This window comes from Taudactylus pleione, unplaced genomic scaffold (genome assembly GCF_031769625.1).
Source record: "Taudactylus pleione unplaced genomic scaffold, aTauple2 ptg000032l, whole genome shotgun sequence".
In the NCBI taxonomy this organism is placed as follows: Eukaryota; Metazoa; Chordata; class Amphibia; order Anura; family Myobatrachidae; genus Taudactylus; species Taudactylus pleione.
In genome coordinates, this window is record NW_028284434.1 from 39448229 (window position 1) to 39472881 (window position 24653).

The following is a 24653-nucleotide window of genomic DNA, read 5'->3' on the forward strand; positions in this document are numbered from 1 at the left end:
ATTAAAAAAAAAATGCATGAAAAAAATGAGCCGACTGAAAAAGAAATACAAATTGTGTAATGAATACTGGCCACAATGTCTAACAAATCCCAAAGTCTTGAGTATTCATGCAAATAGGAGCAATTTCACCATGATTAAAAAGGCAATTAACTTTTCTAAAAAAAAAAAAAAAAAGTGCAGCCATTTATTTGATCTGCCTGGGTGTCATGTAGGCCTGCGCTCAGCAGCAAGAGAACACTTTGCAAGATTGTATATTTTGTCAGTGAGAAAGGGGACACTGACAGTGACCGCACACAACCATCCAGACAAGGTTGTATTGTTATGGGACAATGGGAAATGGTCCTCAACACCCATTACTATACTTTATGGGGCTTATTATGTTATTTACCAGGGGGCCAGGCGTTTTTAGAGTTATCTTTTAGGTAGTGTATATAATATTAGGCAATATATTGGATGATACATCATTTCGACACGGATCAGAACGATATATCTTCTATATAGGTCAGTGTGTATGCTCAATCGCGCGCTCATGTGCGTCATTGTCCCATCTGATGTGGATGATGCTACTGATGACCGCATGCAGGTGAATGCAGGATGGAAGAAAATATCGCATGTGTATACATCGGATTGTGCAGTGTGTATAGCCACCCGATATATCCTTCCATCGGGCGTCGGGCCAGCTGGGATACACGTCGTTCTGATAAAAAGAATTATCAACAACTAAAAGATACAAATTATTTCCGGTTTATATTTAGATCATACAGATGTGCCTTCACTAGTCTTTTCTGTAGTTGTGCCAAGCAGCCCCTCGGAGCCCCTGGTCTCTGCTAGCGTCGGGTGTCTTTTTTTGCCAAAAATGTGTCTAAGTTGCAATGCAATGCAGCCAGTTTATCCAGCAGTAAAAAGACGCATTTTAATACTAGAAGAAGCCGTTCTCCAATAAACTAAAATGATGTCGGTCAGTGAATGGTAAAATAGTTTTGTGAATGTAAGCGTGGGTTCCTTTAATCCTCTTGGATGTATAAAATCTGAACCTTCCTGTGTTTCCTTTCTATGTAGTATATATAAATGTATTTATAAGTACATTCTGTCGTCCCACGTTTACTGGCTGTGTAATTATCTTTTCTTCTTTTTGCGCTTTGTCAGTGCGTTTAGTCTCATTTATATTGTCTTTACCTGCCGGGATTGGGTTTGTCTACATTCCTTATAGGCACGTTTCATAGCACATAGGAAGACTGACACTTCCTTATAAAAGTATATAGGCGTTCTCTTTCCTTTGCACCATGAAATCCTGCTACATGTAATTATGTATTTTCTTAATTTATTCCACTGTCTCTGCACTCCACCTGTATAGTCCTATCAAATCACAGATGGTATATATACTCAACATTTAGAATGTCGACACATGAACTGTGAAATTTTCCACATTCATTAGGTATAGGGGAATGTATGGTGTATTGGTTCCCTGACAACATAAGAGATGTCCCATGCAACCGGCCAGAATGCCCCTAGTCCAGGCAGGTGGTGGATTCCAGTCCACATCAGGCATAATGACATGTCTGACAACCATCACCTCACCTTTCATCCTCTCACTGGCTTCCTGTATTATTATTAGTAATATAACTCCTCATCTTTTCAATTCACTGAATTGTTCCTAACTGAAAAACCTCTATCCAGAGTGACCAAAATAGTCTCCATCCTACAGTACCTCCAATGCTCTGTATTAAAGCTGCCTTTATGTCATTCATCACATATAAAGCAACTTCACCTCCTTTTTGCTACTCTGTCTTTACTACAAATGACATATGTAGCTGGGAATAACGATGTCCCAGTCTTGGCTCTTTGTACCATGACTCAGTAATAGCTGTGAGAGCTAAACTATCTCAGGGCAGGAGCTTATTTATCTGTGAGCATTTGTACACCTACTGTAGCATTAAACCTTTTTGCTTGTCCCTAACCTAAAGCATTACCAAGACACTTTACATCATCTTGAGGCAGATAGCGGCATCTACCGGGTTTGTTTTTTTGTCATCCTTTAACCAGTTTTCATATCGCCACAGGAAACGTCTGTACTCCTCATGGTAGAATCCGCCTCTATTGTATCTTATCCTTCTAAACTCTGCTGCTGCCCTGACTGACAAATCCAAACGCTTCCGTTATTGCACCAGTTCTGTAACCAAGTGTTATAGCGTCTGTGTCAAAGCATCCCATCATCTGAGCTGGACACTGAGAATGCTCTTTCCCACATGAGTCCATTTATAAAGAGTTCATGCATAATAAGATCCGCACTAAGGGCCTGATTCAGAGATGGACGGAATCACAGAACCTCACACAAGCAGCTGTGCAATTCCGCCCATCTTAAGGCAAATGCAGAAGGTATAGTAGTGCCAGACTCATCCTTGCTGCATTTGCAAGCACCATCGCAACCAGCTTTGGTTGGGTGCTGGTCACTTCAGGGGACAGGAATCTGTGCCCGCTGAAGCAGACCCTGGCCTTGTCCCTCCCTTTTCCGGGAACGGTGACCAGCTACACCCCCTTCTCTCAAATGCTGCAGCATGTCAATCATGCTGCGGCTTGGGAAGGGTATGTGAGCGGGATCGCAGGACCCTGCACATGCGCAGTACATCTCTGAATCAGGCCCTAAGAGATACAGTAAATATGTTGCTTATAAGTGATAGCTATAAGCATTTCTTCCTCTCATAGGACCTATCAGAGGACGTAAAGCTCCCACAGATGTCAAACACAGCCAGAGCCACACAGCAATTAGCAGGATCCCCTGTGCCACATAACTTTCATACACCATAGCCTCAGTTTCAACACAAAATATAGGGGAACTCTTCATTGACATAGAAACCTTGTCATGGCCCGCATTAGTAGCCCACAGGATCTAGAGATGGTGTTATCCTATCAGGGTCATGCTCCAGAATGAATCTGACAGCTTTGTATCCCTATCTGGCATGCATGCTGCTGTCATAAATGTTGGGAGATCAGATATCTGAATAGACAACACATAACTAAACTTACAGTATGTTTACATTTCCTGGGAGTCACTACTATACGTTTCCTGGGAGTCACTGCTATACGTTTCCTGTGAGTCACTGCTATACATTTCCTGTGAGTCACTGCTATGCATTTCCTATGAGTCACTGCTATGCATTTCCTGTGAGTCACTGCTATAGATTTCCTGTGAGTCACTGCTATGCATTTCCTGTGAGTCACTGCTATACATTTCCTGGGAGTCACTGCTATGCGTTTCCTGTGAGTCACTGCTATACATTTCCTGTGAGTCACTGCTATACATTTCCTGTGAGTCACTGCTATACATTTCCTGTGAGTCACTGCTATGCGTTTCCTGTGAGTCACTGCTATACGTTTCCTGTGAGTCACTGCTATACGTTTCCTGTGAGTCACTGCTATACGTTTCCTGTGAGTCACTGCTATACGTTTCCTGTGAGTCACTGCTATACGTTTCCTGTGAGTCACTGCTATACGTTTCCTGTGAGTCACTGCTATACGTCTCCTGTGAGTCACTGCTATACGTCTCCTGTGAGTCACTGCTATACGTTTCCTGTGAGTCACTGCTATAGGTTTCCTGTGAGTCACTGCTATAGGTTTCCTGTGAGTCACTGCTATACGTTTCCTGTGAGTCACTGCTATAAGTTTCCTGTGAGTCGCTGCTATAAGTTTCCTGTGAGTCGCTGCTATACATTTCCTGTGAGTCACTGCTATAGATTTCCTGTGAGTCACTGCTATAAGTTTCCTGTGAGTCGCTGCTATAAGTTTCCTGTGAGTCACGGCTATGCGTTTCCTGTGAGTCACGGCTATGCATTTCCTGTGAGTACAGGCTATGCATTTCCTGTGAGTCACTGCTATAGATTTCCTGTGAGTCACTAGTATACGTTTCCTGTGAGTCACTGCTATACGTTACCTGTGAGTCACTGCTATAGATTTCCTGTGAGTCACTGCTATGCATTTCCTGTGAGTCACTGCTATAAGTTTCCTGTGAGTCGCTGCTATAAGTTTCCTGTGAGTCACTGCTATGCATTTCCTGTGAGTCACTGCTATAGATTTCCTGTGAGTCACTGCTATAGATTTCCTGTGAGTCACTAGTATACGTTTCCTGTGAGTCACTGCTATACGTTACCTGTGAGTCACTGCTATGCATTTCCTGTGAGTCACTGCTATAAGTTTCCTGTGAGTCGCTGCTATAAGTTTCCTGTGAGTCACTAGTATACGTTTCCTGTGAGTCACTGCTATAAGTTTCCTGTGAGTCACTGCTATACATTTCCTGTGAGTCACTGCTATACGTTTCCTGTGAGTCTCTGCTATACATTTCCTGTGAGTCACTGCTATACATTTCCTGTGAGTCACTACTATACATTTCCTGTGAGTCACTACTATGCATTTCCTGTGAGTCACTGCTATGCATTTCCTGTGAGTCACTGCTATGCATTTCCTGTGAGTCACTGCTATGCATTTCCTGTGAGTCACTGCTATGCATTTCCTGTGAGTCACTGCTATACATTTCCTGTGAGTCACTACTATACATTTCCTGTGAGTCACTGCTATGCGTTTCCTGTGAGTCACTGCTATACGTTTCCTGTGAGTCACTGCTATACGTTTCCTGTGAGTCACTACTATACGTTTCCTGTGAGTCACTACTATACGTTTCCTGTGAGTCACTACTATACGTTTCCTGTGAGTCACTACTATACGTTTCCTGTGAGTCACTGCTATAAGTTTCCTGTGAGTCACTGCTATACATTTCCTGGGAGTCACTGCTATACATTTCCTGTGAGTCACTGCTATACATTTCCTGTGAGTCACTACTATACATTTCCTGTGAGTCACTACTATACATTTCCTGTGAGTCACTGCTATACATTTCCTGTGAGTCACTGCTATACATTTCCTGTGAGTCACTGTTATACATTTCCTGTGAGTCACTGTTATACATTTCCTGTGAGTCACTGTTATACATTTCCTGTGAGTCACTACTATACATTTCCTGTGAGTCACTACTATACATTTCCTGTGAGTCACTACTATACATTTCCTGTGAGTCACTGCTATACATTTCCTGTGAGTCACTACTATACATTTCCAGTAAGTCACTACTATACATTTCCTGTGAGTCACTGCTATACGTTACCTGTGTTACTATGTGTAAGCATATGGTAAAATTTGAGGGGAAAAAAACAGTTAAATTATCATCAGAAAATGTTCCCCTTCCTCTGAACCTATATGGAGACCTCCAGAAAGGAAATAAATTCCCATTTATAGGTTTCTCACCTAGAACGAATGGCCTGATTCAGCAAGGATCGCAAGTGCAAAAACGCACCCAGTTGATTGTTGCCCTCTGTGCTTGCATCGTAGTGCTCGTGTGCGAACTGGCCACTGTGATTGGGACTGTGATCGCAGTGACTATGCAGACCCATTGCAGAGGGATTGTCAGGAAGTACAGTTGGGCTGGTGGTGACAGGGGGCTAGTTGGCGAAACGCAGGCGTGCCAGTGCGTTTGAATGACGTTGCAGGGGCGCGCATAAATTATCCATAGCGTCGGCAAACGCAGCGTGAGCTCTAGCTGTGTACAGGAAGTTTAGCAATTTCTGGGTAAGGTCTGACCTGCCTTAATTGTGCGTGAGGCTCGGATCGTATTCGACGGTACCAATGTTTTTGCAGACTTGCAAGGTATTACGGATGTGAGTAAAGGGAAGTGGGCGTTTTTATGTTTTTGCTGTGCCGGCATTGCGATCACAGTCATTTGCATAATTTTGCAGAAGGACTGCGTACACGCTTGCTGCCGCGATCGCATCATCAATCCTTGCTGGATGAGGCCCTCAGTATTCACATTGCCACAATTGCTGCCATATGTGACTGATGTACATTTCAAGGTTATAAAGGGAATAATGGAGAATTTTAATGTAAGAAATTACCGGCACATGATTTAATTCTAGTCAATTAAACACAGTCCCGTCACCTTGGGTCACACAGCAGAGGTCTGAGGGAGTCACCAGATTCACCATAATTGTTCTGAGGTCAGGCGGTGCTCATTCTCCACCTATTGCAGACCTGCGGAAAGTTCCAGCTGAAAGTTTCATGACAGACAACAGCAGCCAGTCACAGCAAGGGCACATCAGTGTCAATCTATCTGTGGTGAGACACTTGAATAGGGGATTTAGCTCCATGCGAATTATGCACTGAAGTCAAGATCAGTGAAAATAGACAGATGTTCAACATTTACTTAAAGGATGTCAGTAGGTTCAGAGTAAATCAGATTCATCATAATAAATCATCACTTCTCTGACATTGCAGAGAGGAGCAGGAAAAGGCTGCAAGAAAGCATAACTGTGATTTAATCAAGTAACTGTTACCGAACACACGTCTCACCGTTTTATCAGAGGACTGGGAATTCACATATAATGCTCCCAGAATAAGTTAAAGAGAAACATTTCTTTTCCACCCCCTGAAATCATCATTTTCCTTATGAACCCAATGTAGAGTTGCTTGCAAGAGTCTTCTAGTAATGTACTGTAGTCACTTTTATACTGCTCAGAAGCACAACAATTATTATGCTTCCATCAGTAGGTGGATTCCACCAAAATATGCGCTTATGACTCCACGGAGAGGTGGGCAGCAAGTAAGGTCGTGTTCATGCAAACATGGCCCGCGCAGATCAAAACAAAAGCTGGGTACACAGACGATATATTGGATGATTCGCCAATTTCTGATGAATCGGAACAACAAATCGTCCCGTGTGTAAGCGCTATTGCGTGCTCCCGTGTGTTGCATCTTCTGATCGACCTGCAGTGCACGCCAATCTGAAGATTCGAGGAACGACACCATGCTTCTGAATGCGGTGGGGGAACAACATATTGAGCGGTCGTACACCAGATTGTGCAGTGTGTACGAAACGCCCGATAAATCGTCTAGTCGCTGGGTACACACATTGTCTAGTGTGTACCCAGCTAAAGATGCATATGTTCTGGTCAGGAGGTGCTCAACCCCTAATGACGATGATGATGATGATTGGCAGCCGCTTCTGGCTGAATGTGTGTTGATCCTGCTCCTTACCAAGGTCGGGCAGAGACACCCGGGACGTTGCTGGATTGATCGACCTGGCAATTTTCCTGTGTGAAAGGGGCTTTACCATGATGTCCAGCTTTACATAACCTGCATTTCTGTCAACACACCCTCATTGAACTTTATATGAGAACACCCCATTACAGCCCAGTTAGGTCTCTTCAATCGTATGCGTAAATGCCTATTTAGTAAGGATCATGTACTGCCGCAGTCCTCTTATCGATATCTCAGGTTTGCGTTGGCAGATGATCATTACTGGAAAATCACAGGATTTTGTCCTCTCAATATATTAAAATTATAATTTTTTATATATTTTTTATTTATTTTATTTTTTACTGAAAGTACAATTTCAGACTTCCAGGCCACTGCTCATGTGTTCTGCTGGAAAGTGAGGTTACGCATGGGTAAAAAAGTTCCATATGCATCACTTGGAGCCCTCAAAAGTTAACAGTGTACAGATACAGTTCAGTCCATATTAGAGATGAGAAGTCCGGGGTAGTAGTGGTTCTTTAAATAAATCCAGCAAGATGGTTTATTATGAAAACAAGTGGTAAATCGCAGGGTCACTTTGTGGGTAAAGGCAACTGACGCGTTTAGCTGTGTAGGGATGACAGCTTTTTCAAAGGTCCCAACACAGCGAAACGCGTCAGTGGTCTTTACCCAAAAAAGTGAACCTAAACTTAAAAGGTTCTTCTGTCACAGGCCAACGCATATCGAGCAACGCTGTCTGAGGATGAGCATTGCATGATATGTGTGGACCTGTGACAGAAGGACCTTTTAAGAACCTTTTAAGTTCTTTGAGAAAGCTCTGGACAGCCATGATAGAGGCAGCTGAGCTTGGGGTTCCAGAGCCTCCAACTCTTTTACCATCTATATGCCTGAATATCACAACCCTCTGGTAACATCTCCACTCATTACCTGTGTGATAGTGATTGTTCTACCTCAGGAATTTTTTTATCAGAGTGTAAATTTTTCTATTATTAAATTGTACCTTATTGCACTATGTTGCAGGTATTACGCTTTATATTTTTCATATATGGAGAACAGTAACTTATGATTTGACACGTCTCATCGGGTTGAGAAAAAAGATCACATCATCAAGGGAAGTGCATATATATTCATTTGTTTTTTGGTAACATATATTGAAAGAAATTTTTTTTGGGTGGGATTAGCGCCAGAATTCTAGTCACCTTATGATTGTTGTTATATGTGTTCGGGTTCAGGGGTGTTAACCCTGACTAGAACTTGAAATCCTAGAGTTAGGCAGCCATTTTGTGTGCTGAATCACTACTCTTCACTATTCTTTAGAATGCAACCTATAATTTAATATGAAACTAGACAGGTGTCACTGGTTCAGCTCTCAAAATGGCTGCTACTGCTCTGTGTACTGTAGATGGCTGTTGCCCTTTAAGTCCTACAAAGCAACCAGGCCAATTGTTTGACTAGAATAATGATGATTTAAACAGGCAGATGTAAGTTACTAATCAAGAGCAGAAAACAGATTGCCGAATCTCTTGAACAAAAAGCTCTGTTGGTCATTGTACAAAACCTGCTTGATTATGTCTTTTTGTCTCATGTATTGTAAAACATGTGCAAATGTGCTGGCACACTATTAAAAAGCACAAGACTGTTGTTTATAACAGGAGTGACATCCTGGGGAATATTAAATACAGCTAAACATATGTATAATTCAAAAGATAAACGTCTGCCAGATCTCTGTTCAAAAGTATGGTATTCATAGCAGAAGGGAGCGGGGGAAAGGATAAACAGACGGGACAGCAACCAAGCAAATTTGGCATTAATAGAGCGATAAAATGGTGAAAATAGAGGGAGATAAAACTATTTCACCGCAAAATGCTGACTAATTTCACAGATAGTACAGAAACGGTGCATCACACTTCATATCATCTCCAAGCTCTCCTAGCATGAATCACTTTGCAGTAAGCATCTTATAGTTAATCTGCTGCCACTAGACCAGCCTAATGTAAACTCTACAGTCATAAGCATCGATGCACAAACCTTCACATTTCCTCAGGCGGGTTGCAGGCTTTCAGTAAGCTAGTGTTTGCCTCTCTAGTGGTGTTGGCGGCTGACTTTATCCTTACTGGTAACCACTCATTAGTCAATGGCAGTTATAGAACTGTATAAGCATAGAGTAATGACGTCCTGTATCCTGATCTAAAACATACCTGACAACTGGGATTGCCAGGCATTAACAGAAGTACCACTTTCAGGGGCCTATTCATCAACGGAGGCCGTATGGACCCCGATGATTACGTATTGATCTCGCTGCGAGGGTTACTTAAGTATCCAACTCGCAGCGGGGGAAACTTGATACTGGAGCAATTCATCATTTCTCCGGTGTGGGGTCAGCTGCTCCAAAAAGCATCTGTCCCCTCAGTATCGCAGCTACAGAAGTAGGTGCATTACCTCTTCTCCGTTGGCCCAGCCCTCAGGTCGCGCATACGCAGAGTCGCTGGGGAAGGAGCGGGGATCCGAGAACAAGTGCCGTCTGAAGATGGCGAATGTTCTCGGAAGCAAACAGTTTTCGGAGTTTGCTGAATGTCAAGTAGTCCTACCGGACCCCTGATGATAAATGGCCAGGTAACTAAAATATGCGGAAACTAGCAATTCCGCACGGTTACCGGACCATTTATCGTTGACGAACAGGCCCCTCAGATACAATAATACGTAAGACAAACAAGTTTTACCACGTGAGCCGCAGGCTGTGGAGACTGCATGGTGAGCACATCTATAAAGCCTCTCTCTGTAGTGATCCCTGGTAAACAAGTCTTCTGCAGTCATCTTGGCAGACACTGCACACCATTCGCCTTACTCAGAGTTGTACGCAATATGCTTCACTACTGCGTCTAAAATATGGTAATGCCACAGGAGGCGTCTGAAGTGAAGAGACACCCACTGCTGGCATTGCAGATCCGAGTGCTGCATCCAAAGGTGCAGCATTGGATTACAATAGCCATCTGAGTAAGCCCAAGCCTACACAGAATGGCCACTGGAACTCCTCTGCCGGGGCCAGAATATCTGCGTCTCCCCAGTTTTGCAAAACTGTGCACATCGTCGCCCCCACCCCATCCCCCAAATGGCCATTCACACCGCAGCTTAGGGGGGCACTGCCAGCGATCTTGCAGAAAGTGATTGGCATATGTGCAGTACAGAGCATGTGCCGATCAGTAACCATTGGAGATGAACTCAGATCAAGTGGTTTGGGTACATCTCTGAGTCATGCCTCTATAAGCTATCCTACCCAATTACATCCCCCCTATATACAGTCCACACATAACTTTACATATTCTCTCTCTCTTTCTTCACTTTCACATCCTACTGACCCCAGGCCGACATTTCTGTGTGACTGGATCATGCAGCTCACCATGAGCCTCTGCAATCTACTGTAGCTGGACCATTACGCAATAGGTAGCACCTATCCTTGTGTATCAATGCATATTTCCCTATAGCTTGTAAGCTTGCAAGCAGGGCCCTCTTACCTCTACGTCTGTCTGTTATTACTCAGTCTTATTTTAATTACTGTTTGTTCCCAATTGTAAAGTGCAATGGAATATGCTGCTCTGTATAAGTAATTGTTAATAAATAAATACATTTTTACGTAAAAAATATACCTTCCTACCTTTGGAGATTTTAAATTGGGTTTGGGGTATGTCTGTGGGAGATCCCTCCTCTGGTATGCATGCTTAGCATTAGGACACGCTAAATACTTACCAACTTCTCACAAATCAGGTTGATCTTTAGAGAAACCCCTCAAATGGGGAGAGTAAAGCTGGGTACACGCTACATGATGTGTGACCCAGCGATGGAACGATGCAATTTAACGATACATCGCATACCGTACACACTGCGCAATCCGGTGTATGATGGCGCGATGTATCGTACATGCTGCATATAACAGCATGGTGTCATTCATTGGATCGTGCCAACTGCTGTGGAGAACAGCCGATGGCACGATGCGATGAACGACCGTCGTTAACGATGGATCAGGCCTGCACTCTATATGAGGTGTACAACATATCGCTCCGATCCACGTTGGAGCAATATATCGTATAGTGTGTACCCAGCGTTACATATCTTATCAGATGAATAATTTGTTCCACTAACCGTCTCCTTGCACAAGCACAATATCTACGTAAAGCCTATTGACTTGTCTTAATTTTAAAGAATTGCCTTTTACAAAATGTGAGTTGAAAAATAAACACCTCTGAAAGGAAAAAACTGCCAGGCGGATACAAGCAGCTCTGTTTTCTAGCATCACAGTAACCACATGGTAAAGATAATTACAACTCTGCTCATTTAACCAATCCAACTCCCAATCCATTCAGCAATCTCTACATTAATGTCACTGGTAATGGCAATGACAGATTTTATAGCGATTTACAGGGCCGAGGGGAACGACAGAGCGGCAGAAGCACCATCTCCGGAGAAAAGCTTAGCTAAGTGTTCCCTCAAAATAACAGCAGTAACGTAAGGGCCCGTGTGGGAGAATAAGAAGGTACTAAGCAAAATGCTGCTTATTATGGCTCAGTCATTTTTAGTTACAGGGATCGGGAGAACATTGCATGATTTAAGAGCTAATTAAATGAAATAATATGAAGTATATCAGCCCCAGGTGTTTATTTCACAAGAACGTTCGTCATTCAATGTTCAGAAGAAAAAGAGGAAGGAATTGGAATGGTGATAAAAAATCCTTTTGTAGTAATACATTAAGGGCTAATCCTGCTGTTAAATCATTTCAGTTCTAGAGCCCTTGTTCTGCTAACTACAAATCTCTCTTATCATAGTGGAGTCATTTACATTGTCCCTGTTTTTATCCACTCAGGGACAACGCACATTGGGCCTGATTCATTATGGATCGCTAATGCGATCGCAGCTGTGATTACGCACGCAGTTCTGCTGCGAAAATATGCTACTGTCTACAACTGCTCACCCGGCATAGAGACGCCATCTACCGCTTTCTCACATCCGTAAGACCTCGCCATCCTGCATACACATCGGTAACATCGGACCCTTACGCAGAATTACAGCAGGTCTGACCTGTCTCAGAAATTACAAATCTCGTCGCACACAGTGAGTACACAAGCTTCGTATGCCGCCGCTGTAGCTAATTTATGCACGCCCAGGAAACAGCGTACAAACGGACAGGCACACCTGCATTTCTCTGACCACTCCCCCGTCACCACCCCCAAACGCTGATGTCCCGTCACTCACTCTGCGATGGCTTTGTATCTGTATGTATGATCACAGTGCGATTGCAATACTAACCTGCGCACTGCGGTGCATATGCACCATTGGCCGATCTGCGTACTCTGTTGCAATTGCAATCTGTGATGAATCAGGCCCATTATTTCAAGCAAGAGGTAACACACAGAATTATGACACAAAATGCCATTTACCTGCAGATGGGGAAAAAGCTCATTAAAACGTTCACATCACACACAGAATGATTAAAAAAATGAAACAAAAACTTATTAAGTATGGGCCTGGTTCAGGTCCCAACTATGGGAAAACTGCGCTGTGCAGAACGGGTCCTGCGATCTCGCACACACATATCCCCCCAGCCGCAGCATGATTGACATGCTGCGGCTATTGGGGGACGGGCTCTAGGATGTCGGCAAGTGCGCATTCATACACGCCAGTACTACAATAAGATAGTAAATGACTATGCTTTAAGTAGCATTGCACACTTGCCGACATCCTGGTGCCTGTCTTCTGGGGTCTGCATATTGCTTGTCAGCATACCGATAAGACGTATGTAATTCTGTAAATGTATTTACTTAGGGCAGGTATACACTAGAACGATGTTTATCGTTTCCAGGCAAATTGGAACGATATAGTGCAGTGTGTACATATGGTGCAATATGTCAGCCCGTTCTGATGTGTAACCGGCACATCAGAAAGATGTATTCCCGGCTGATTTGCCGGCTGACATATAGCACTGTACGTACACACTGCACCATGCAGTTCTACAACGGCGCCATGTACTAGTATGGCATTATACACGTTATCTTATGATTGACCATGCAGCATAGCCAACCAGAAGATATCGTATATGATCCGCGGGAGCACAATTGCCGGTACAGACTGAAGTTCACGATTTGACGTTCCAATTTGCCTCAAAATTACAAACTGTGAAGAGATCCTTCTAGTGTGTACCCGGCCTAAGTCTCCATGGATTTTGCCACTAGGTTAACCTGCTAAAAAATGGAGAGGCACCTTGTCCTTTGTCCCTATCTTGCTAGTAGAGGTGTGCATACAGTGTCATGACTCAGCAGCACTGGGAGAATGGGCACTACTGTATAAGATCCTTTATGATATGGGTGCATGTTCACATTTGGTACGGTAATTCCAGGTGTATTGCAGTTACAGTAAAAGCAAGTTTTAGCTTTACCCAACTGTTTGCCTGATTTCAACACCAGGTGTGCCAGACTGGTAACCAAGGCTGCTTTCTGGCAAACCAACCAGCTAGTGCAGTAAAAGAGCTCTACATTAACCCAGTATCCTCACGGTCGTTAATGCGAAAGCTAAAGCTATTTTCCTTTTCAGCCTCTTCAGACCTAAAAGCATCAGTAAAGATATACGATTCCGCAGGACTCACTTCCTCACCATATCCGACAGAGGGATCAGCTGTCCACAAAAGGTGCAAGGGTTGTGCAATACCCTCTACGGCATACCTGGCCAACCTGTGGCCCTCTGGCTTTTGTGAAACTACAAGTCCCAGCATGCTTTACCAGCTGATCGGTGAGAGGGTACGCTGGGGCTTGTAGTTTCACAACTGCTGGAGAGCCATAGGTTGGCCAGGACTGCTCTGTGTGGCAAATATGGTGTCTACTGAGACATGAACAAAGATGCTGAACCATGCAAATAACCCAGAAAGATGTGCAATGTGCTGTGCCTTCAAGTTATAAATGACCTTGGTAGGACACACGGAATCGGTATATAATACCGCCGGCCACATGGCCGGCAGCTCGAATCCCAGCAGCGTCAGGCCGACAGCGCTGGAAATCCTGATTGTCCCCAGGTAAGTACTAACTAACCTAACTTACCCCTCTAACCCTAACCCTCCCTTAGGGGTGCCTAAGCCCTCTAAGTGCCTAACCCTAACCCCCCTCTAAGTGCCTAAACCTAAGCCCCGCCCTTCCCCGCTGCCTAAACCTAAGTCCCCTGGGGGGGTGCCTAACCCTGACCTCCCTCCGGGGGTGCCTAACCATAACCCCAACCCTCCCGGGGGGGTGCCTATCCCTAAGTCCCCCCCGGGAGCCCTAAACCTAACCCTTCCCCCCCCCGCGGCTGTCCGCTCGCGGCGCCCGGCATCCCTTCGATCGGGATGCCGGGTGCTGGTCTCCCGGCGTAGGTTTAATGACAGGCGTCTAGATTTTAGACACCTGTTATGTAACCTTAGCCGGGATTGAGGACGTAAAACGTATATCGGACACACAATCCCCAGATATACTACAACAGTGTCTATTTCTACAAACGATCATCAAATTTTACCAATATTATAAAAGTCAGAAATTAGTGTCCATGAATGTTGTGTCTGTCACATTTGAAAGGGATTCCCACAATGTTAAATATGTTGGGAGTTTTCTCCCTTTACTACTACCAGCGCAGCTGTTTTATAAACCAGAAATCATGAGAAGTGAAAATGCTTCAGGCTAAGTATGGCCATCAACTATCGATGTTTCAAAAACATTGATGGTTTATGACCGATGTTGAATGATTTTGCCATCGATGGGGGAGAACCGGATGGTTTCCCTCCATCGATGTCTAAGCATAACCAAATGTGTGCCGGGGCATGGAGCATAGCACTGTCCCCCCTGCACCTGTGAAGCCCAGCTCCCAGGTTCTGATTGGCCCATGGGCTAGTCAGTAAAAAAACAGGGATGACCTTTGGTTGGTGAAACTATCAATCGTCATACATTGCATAGCTGGTAACCATCGATGGCTTAATTTGCCATCGATAGAAACCATCGATGCTAACCACACCGATGGCCATGCCTACTTCAGGCACTGCAGAAAATAACATCCCACCATAAATTAAACATAATAACACCCTCACTGACTGATCACAAGGTAAATCTGTACATTTCGCTATGGAAAGCCTATGATTCTGAGACAGAGTGATTTAAGTGAAAAGAATGACAGACTGCAGATACGTCAATATAATGTGTGTAAGACTAGATGGGGGGAGGGAAACGTGTAAAACTGCTCCAATGGGGTTTCCATCTTTTGCATTTGGGATTAGAATTATACAAGTTTCTTCTACAGGACCAGTTTTATTCTGCCTGTAATCCCCCTATCCTTTCTGTCTTTCTTGGACGTTTACCCCAACCCCCCACAGAGCAGAATTAATTGACATTATCCTCAGCCCATCTCAATTTAGAGACTATAAATTCAATGCAATGGTTAAGCTCCACGCATTTCAGCTCATTAACTAAAACTGCCTCATGCCTCAGTAGTGTTCCCAGTGACCAGGTCAGCTGCATTTCTGTGCACATGGTCTCATGCCACTAAATGGCCACCTCCACAAGTGTAAATGACATATACAGTGTTTCTTTTTAAATTAGCATCTCTCAGACCATAGAGTACTTTGGTTTAGTTGAGCAGTAAGTGACTCAGATAGCACACACAGAAAACGCATTTTTATAGCTGCCAATATGTACAGTTTTCAGGGTCATCTAAAGCTCATTACAGTGTATCAATGGTTAAAAGCAGCACTATATTCCCTGATCCTATCCAGTTTACTAAATTGGTTTATAACATACTTGCCCACTCTACCAGGGTGTCGGGGAGACTTCCCAATGTCAGGGAGACCTCCCTGACTCCTGGGAGAGTAAGCTGACCTCCAGCATCCATTTCTCTAGTGAAGTGGGCGGAATGGAGGCTTAATGACATGATTCATAGAGAATGCAAGTGTGTTTCCATATGGGGCCCTGCCCCCTGAACTCCCAGAAGAGAGGACTATAATGTAACAAAGTATACGTTCTAATTTACATTTTAAAAATTCCTCATCAAAAAAAATGTTAGTTGATAACTAGAGAATAAAAAAAAAAAACAACTGATGCTAACAATTGCAAATAACCCTAAGGTGCAGAAGGTCAATACAGAAAAATAGGGACTATACGAGGGACAATTCTTTAACTCTTGTATTAACCCTAGAAATAAAGGAAAACATGCATTTTCTTTATATTTTCCCTTGTTCTTGTTTAGTCTTATTATACAGTAATTTATGCACGCTTCCATGTTTAATTACTACTCAATAAGCACAAAAGCTAAACAAATTCATAATCTAAAACAACTTTGCACCTGAAAATGGAGGAGGAAGAAACTGGCTTTAATATTCATTTGTTTAGTGTGACCCGGCACAACATCCTCATCCATTCAGCTTTTACAATGCAATCCATCACCATCCCAGAATACCTGGCATTACGGCGAAAGACTAGCAAGTAATAAATTGAATGCAATTAGCATCTAAAATGAAGCTCTTTGAAGATAGAGAAGACAATTATACTATTAAACAGTGGAGAAGCATGAAAGATCTATGCAGCCAACTCATATTTTGTACATCGGGGCAAAATCCACAAGAAAATTACTGATAGGTGTGCGTGTGTGTTCACAGGATTATAGTGACAAACCAGGGACGGTTTAAATGCCCAAGGAAATATTGTACTAGATTATCCTAAACTCACAATTAATTTTACTTTGCATTGTATTATATTCTTCCATTCCATGTGTTCTACCAGTGCAACTTCTGTAACCTAATGTCAATACTTGCCTACTCTCCCGCAATCTGTGGGAGGCTCCTGATTTGTTGGGTAGCCTGCGGACTCCCAGAAGAGTAGGTAGTGAAGTAGGCAGAAAAGGGAGGACCCGCGGTCCGTTGGGAGCGGCTTAATGATGCAATTCTATGACAATCGCGTAATTTGGCCCCACCCCCTATAAAAATGTGCATGATTTGTGTCATTTCGGCATAAGGGGATGGGGGTCTAATGACAAGAATAGTCCAGCACCTCTCCCACCACTGCCCCCCTGCATCTCCACTCCGGGCTTCTCCCCCAGAGGACATTTCAAAAGTAGGTAAGTAAGCACACAGTGACATTGGTGTGAGTGGTAGATGAATAAGATAGGTTACATAGTAGTCTGTGCACAGGGCACACAGTGACATTGGTATGAGTGGTGGGTGAATAGGAGAGGCTACATAGCAGTCTGTGCACAGGGCACACAGTGACATTGGTGTGAGTGGTGGGTGAATAGGATAGGTTACATAGTCTGTGCACAGGGCACACAGTGACATTGGTGAGAGTGGTGGGTGAATAGTATAGGTTACATAGCAGTCTGTGCACAGGGCACACAGTGACAGTGGTGTGAGTGGTGGGTGAATAGGAAAGGTTACATAGCAGTCTGTGCACAGGGCACACAGTGACATTGGTGTGAGTGGTGGGTGAATAGTATAGGTTACATAGCAGTCTGTGCACAGGGCACACAGTGACATTGGTGTAAGTGGTGGGTGAAGGCGCTGCTGCCACTAGTCTGCTGGTCACATGGACCACTCAAAATAATGGAACTAGAACATCTCAAATAAAAACAAAATGTTGGCGGAAGTGATTTAATTGTGGGCAATGTAGAGCAGAGCCGTAATAGGGCTTAAATGCATCCTGCACCGGCCCGCCCCTTAGTGCCCAACGGAATGACATCATTGTCACATAGAGAGGGTGGGGCTCTTTGTGCATTGTGTCCCTCCTGGAGAGTGTCATGTTGGGAGGTATGATTATCATACCTCCCAACATTTGAGAATCCCTAATCGGGACATCCGCGTGCCGAAGGCGAGTGCGTTCCCGAAAAGGGGCATGGTCTACATGTAAAGGGGGCGTGGTCTAGCATCACGCCCTGTTTACATCACTAAGGGGCGTGCCCAGCATCTCCGAGATGCTGGGATGCCCCCGGACTTCCCCCCATACTCTGAATAGACGCTGTGCACATTTATCTCTGCATACACGCTGCTCTGCCATGCAGAGCAGTGGCGTATGCTTCCCCCAACTTCCCCCCACCGCGGGACACCGAGGCTGAGTCATCCTCATACATAACAAGTATGAGTACTGGCATTCATGGATTGTGGATCAAACAGGCCAGGTCTAAAAAGTAATAATTTAGTGCCCTGCCCCATATTTGTACACAATTCATTGTTGGCAAAAAATTCTCTCAGTCTAAAGTTTGCGCCCAATCTTATAATGATCAATTGCTGAGCTGAATTTATCATGTTTAAAACTGGGGACAAAAGATAAGCTTAAAGAAAGTAGGGATAATATGTTAGTTGTGTAATATTACCACACACTTTGAGCTATTTCGCACATGACCGTTTTGACCGGCAAAAAGCCGCCGGGTATTTAACCGGCTGTGAAATATAGTACTGCAGGGAAAGGACAGGCTCCTTTCACACGACACGGTCACGGCACGGTCGCCGTGATATAGCCGGTAAAAACCACTATGCAGGACGGTGCCGTGCCGTGGCGTCCCTGCACACCAGTAGTGTGAAGGAAACAATGTTTCCTTTCACACACACGAGCTTCTGCGGGCCGGGCTTCTGCAGCTGCTGCTGCGCATGCCCAATAAGAAAAAAAAAATAAAAACCTGACATAAAGCGGCTCAGTGCCAGAAAAAAGCCGTCCGGCTACCGGCCGGTTCTTGTCTGACCGGCCGAAACCGTCGTGTGAAATAGCTCTTTGGCTTGCAATATCTTCCCTTTAATTCAGGACACATGGGAATTGTACAGGGTCTGTGGCTGATTAAAAGCAGGCGAAATGGAGATTTGAAGTCAGCCAGCCACAGAATCTGTGTAATTCATGGGTCCTGAATTAAAGAGATGATATGGCAAGCCTGTATATATATATATACACTAGTGTTTATGTGGATATTTACTATTGTGTTATAAGTCCAGAACAGTGTTCCTTTAGATTGTAGATACATTACTATGCTATCATTGTCAGTGAGATTACATATATATATATATATATATATATATATACACACATACATACAGTATGTAATATTCCATCTTCCTTATTTTTATTAATTTGTATAGAATGGTTTTTGTTTTTTGCTTTGTTATTTTTGCTGTAGATAATTAGATTTGCTTTTTGTAGTTTGTTCTTTAGGGTTACATGATTACGTTCCATGCTGGAACACATCTATAACATTATTGACACCATGATCATGTGGTATTCACTGGTCTATTTTCACTGGCTTCCCACATTGACAATGTTCTCTTGTAAGGTTTGTACTATAGTTTGTTGAAGCCCAGTAGTTATTACATGTGTTCCACTGTAGAACATAGAAGTCTAACCTGATGCTGCTGACTGCTATTGAGGTTGGTATATAGGGAGCCACAGGATATTTTTTTTGTTGCTGTTTGGGACCTTTGGTTCTTTGCTGACCCTGGGGAAAGGTTGTACTTCTTGATAAAGGTCACAGGCTGACCAAAATGTCAATAACTTGATGTATATGTAAGTACACTGTAATACATTTCTGTGGTCTTTGATAAATTCCTGGTAAGTGTCCCTTTATTATACAAATAAGGACGGTAGCTTACCTACAATAGGTATGTCGCCACTGTATGTGGATGTTTTGTGCCTGTAAATAGTATGCAATTCTGGCAGAAACACACTAGGATAATTCCCTGCTGCCTAAGTGGCATGCCATAAGATGTACCATTCAAATACCCAGAGATAAAGACTATGGAAACGACTTCTTTGTCAGGGCTGGCCATTGTACACTGTCCCTCTGGCAGCGAGTGAGTTAATCAAATGCTTTTCAAAGTCCTTCAGAAGTCAAAGTGTCCTGTATTGTAGAGATGCCTCCTCTCACTATTAATAAAGCTCATTGTGAGGAGTAATTACAGTCTCTATCACGCGGCGTCAGGCACTTTTATCCACGCAGAACATTTGCTGACTGCAAACTCTACCATTCAATATGCTGCCAACAATGTATGGGTCACAGTAGACTCTAAAGTTTTCTCATGTGAAGAATTAATAAAATATGGATATTTAGCGAAGGAATTAGGTCATCGGTTGTACTGTTATAAACTTTGTTGCTTAATGCACTGCTGTCCAAATGCTGACCTTGCCAGAATCAATGGATGGTCTACAGTCACAAGTGAACTATAGCAAGCCTGGCAAACTACAGTAGCAGAACGTTCTCTAACTTAATCGTATGGCCTTAAATAATAACTTGGTGTAAAGAGCAATGATGTACTCTAACCCACATCAACCAATCAGACAGTGGCTCTTTATCAGTCTAACCTAGTGGGAAAAAAGTTGCCATCTGATTGGCTGATAGGGAGCCCTATATACAACTGCCATGTTTGAGACCTAGGATCCCCTGTGGCAATTCGACTACATATACCTAACCGCCACTGGGACATGTGCACTTCCTGTCAATCAATATATATAAGGTAAGGAGAAGGGAGTGTGGTGAGGGTGGGTGGGTGGGTACAAGGCTCAGGCACCAGAGTTAAGTTTAGGTAACATTACATAATTATTCGTTTTACCATGTTAGATAAGACCTATTGTGACATATTTTTGGTGAACATGGCTCTGTGGACAATAGGTCAATGCAAAAGGAAACCCTACTTACACAGAATCAACGGTTCAGGACATAAGCAGCAACCTCCAACCGTTATGCATAGTGTTAGGACATGTTATAATTATGTGCACGATGTTAGAGAACAGTACCATTACACTGTTACCATTACAGTATGTGTAGAGCAGTACTGGAATAATGTAGGCCTGACCCAACACGCACAAGGGGTAAGTTAAATTGAACTGTATCTTAATATAGTAAACTCCACCCAAATAAAACTTTTTGAATACTGGGTGGAGTTCTTCATTAAGGCACAGTTTTGCTTGTGGACAAGAGGGCAGACATGGCACAATTGTTGACAGTGCAGATCATCAGTTTAGGTATGTACAAGTAACGACAATATCAGAGAGGAGGCAACACCACATTCTAGGACTGGTTATCTCAGTGTACAGAGGGAATGCATAACACAAAGCCAGATAGATTCTCACACTTGCGTTTGGCGAATGTAAACAAAAAAACTATTTATTAGGTGTGAACGCCTTTAAGATTTTGTGCAGACTTACAAAATTCAGAGTCATCTGTAAGTATTTGCTCACATCCAGTTGGTTTATTTGGCATTCAGAAAACGACAGAATAGAAAGAACATAACGTTGTTCCTTTATCTGCTCAATGATTAAATGAATCCTTTCTCTGTATATGCTGAATAATTACACACGCTTTATTGCTGCATATTACAGAGCGATATGAAACATACAAATAGCATTCATCGCTCAAGTCCAGCTTTGCTAAGCATAGTAATATTCTGGAACCCCCAAGTGACTCATATCTCCTTCTGCCGTGCCATAGACAGGGGCATATAACTCATAACTGTTTGCACTAAACCATCCGCCAGACATCTCTGAAGTCTGACAATGTGCCCCGTTTCCACGGGACTTCCTGGGGGGAATACTGTGACAAAATGGGAAATGATAGACGGTTACTACTTAAAATATTAGAAAGATTTGTTTTGGATCCATCTGTTGGGGCTAATTTGTTAATTATTAAGTAGATCATTTATCATCTCTGCCTGCTTGATCTGTTTTATTACTCTGCTGTCTGCAGAATATAGAAATGTTCGTAGGATAAAGGCGGAATTTAATTAAGAGAAGAAAGTCTGGAAAATGGAGCTCTGTGCTATAGATAACACAACTCATTTTTGCTACTTTTTGTCAATATATGAATTTAGCACACAAGCTATCCGAGGGTTGTAACTCATACAGATGTTTGTATAGAATGGTGGGTGGGATCTCTGAGAGATCAGGGGCTGGGGATAGACTCAGTGTACATCCACTTTATATATCAAAGTACAAGTGTGCAATCACACTGCGGAGGGCACCACGCATTTCACTAGAAACCAATGAGAAAGTGACCATCACTAAACTAGTTCCCGGTGAAATGTTAGACAACATGATGGTCCTCACACAGCACATTAAGATTAATGGACTTATTTATCATTGGCAGGATTTTTCCACACAGGTAACTAATATCTGGGATTACCGCTATTCACCGCAAAATGAGATGACTTTACCATTATAGTCATACCGGGACAGTGCATCTGATAGGAGGATGTCCCTGTGATGACTGTGCCTTATGAACACCTTCTTTTGCTGTTTGATTATCGTAGCAGCAGAGGAAGTGGTTTGTAGGTTCTCAGTCGGTGTTGTACCGCACCGTTATGCGTCCATTATGCCAGGCATGCACAAAGCCCAGGCAGAGACCGTGGCCAACACAAGACGGCATTAGCTATCAGAGTCAAGCTCCAAAAAGCTAAGTACCTTGGAGCTTGATAACTTAGGGCCTGATTCAGAGCTGAACGCTCTGACCAGAGCGCTCGCTCTGAATCAGGGCCCTCCTACCTTTTTTTGCACCCACAGCTATAGCGAGCGTCCATGATGATGGTCGCGATGGTCTTGACCATCACGACCATCGGGCTTGCGACATAGACCCTGCAGTAGGGTCTCGCTGCCGCAAGCCCTGGAGTGATTTTGGCTCTACCAGAGCCAAAATCACTCCCACTGACATCACTAGTGATGTCAGTGGGGCCGGCTTGAGACGGTAGGCGTTCCCATGGGAACGCCTCCGTCTGGCAGGCACGCCCACCAAAGGGGGCGTGCTGTCAATCAACATCGACAGCACGCCCCCTTTGGTGCGAGACCCGGAGTGATGGAGAGCCCGTCGCTCGCTGGGTCTCGCGCATGCGCACGACGGAGCTCCCTCCGTCATGCGCAGTGGGGGAACATCGACCCGCTTGCGAGTGTACTGCCGCTCACGAGCGGGTCTGAATGACCCCCTTAGTGCAGACTGCAGTACCCACTAAAAAAATATGAGGATTGCAGAATTAGGCATTAAAATGTGTTTTGAAACAAAGTATTTAAAAATTCAATAAAATGCAGATTATTATTACGGCATTCATTAAACATTACATGCTGGGGGTTGCAGTGCTCCAATATCCGCAGAAATGTACAGTATCGCAGATAACATGTAAGGCTTGGCAACTGTGCCTACAAACTGGCTGTGGATACGGTTGAGTATCTGACTCCCTGGGCTGGAGTTAAGGGGCATATCCACTACACAATCAATGTACGATTGAACGATAATGACATTGTTATCGTTCATTATACTGTGCAGTGGATATTGTGCCCACACTGAACAATATGTCATTAAGTGCAGGGACCCTCCCTCACACCTGAACATGCACAACCTGTCGATATCGTCAGGTTGGGCAGCAGGTTCAGGCGATGACAGATGCAGACAAGAACCAGCGGGAGAGTGCATCGATGGTCGTTGCCGGCATATCCACTGCATGATATTGCGGACGATGAACAATAACGATGTTGTCATCGTTCATTTATATCGTGTAGTGGATATGCGCCTTTAGACATTTGGTCAGGTCTAGTCATGGTTACTTGGGTTTAGAGTCTGTCTTTGCTACAAGCGTGCTTTTGTTGTGCATGTAACACTTGCAATCTGGAGTGTTTCTGGCTTTTAGATATACGTGTACACTGCAAGTAATCCCAAGGGGGTTAACACAGTATGCAACCTGACCAGAAGTTATGATTACCCGTGCACATGAAACGTGACTGCCAGTGGTCTGACCACCTGTGGCTGAACTAGATTTCCTATGAAACCTTACGCATTCTTTGCTTTTGGAGATAAAAAGATTGTGCACAATTTTTTTTTTTAAATTGGTAAATTATGCTATAATTAAAATTAAGATTATTTACTAACAAGGTTACAAGTTACATACTGTATTGTCCAATTATCCAGCAAAGCAGCAAAAACCTCTTATTCAGTATATATTATGCTGGTCATACAAGTGATACTTTGTTCAGACATGTGGCTCTTTTTGACCACTGGACAGTGAGGGTGATCCCATCCATAATTACTAAAATCTGGCTGTGGTACTCAATCTGGCGGAATGGAACCCCAGGGTTGTCAATAACCCTCTCTTAAGGTGCATACACACGGGACGACTCGCTGTGTGTCCCCGGCAGGGGTGTGCTCAGTGTCACTGAGCACAAACGACACTGAGCACAAACACTGAAGGAAATCAAGAACGATTTCGTTCAGTGCCGACCACCCTCCCTCATCCCCAAACATGTTCAACCTGACATTATCGACAGGTTGGACGAGAGGTTCGGGCGATGAACGGTAAGTACCAACTACAAACAGGAGCGCGCATTGGTCGTTATCATTCATCGTTTTGGGGCTGAAACTGTACGATTTTTTTGACAACTGAATGACAACTACATCTTTATTGTTCAGTCGTCCAAAAAATCAACCCGTGTGTACGCACCGTAAGTGTGAGCAAGGTTACCAGCCACAGGCAAACGCTGGGGAGTTCTGGTTGCCTGGAAACCCCAGTCCACACCATGAACACAACAGAAATGGTATATAATACAATTTTACTAGTGCTGCATATTCTTCTCAGT

The 24653-nt window shown here is 43.7% G+C and overlaps 1 protein-coding gene across 4 annotated transcripts in view; it reads right to left on the reverse strand.

Annotated features, from left to right (window-relative positions):
* MAD1L1 (mitotic arrest deficient 1 like 1) overlaps positions 1–24653 on the reverse strand; it is an 811364-nt gene that overhangs the window by 67140 nt on the left and 719571 nt on the right. The window lies entirely within an intron of this gene.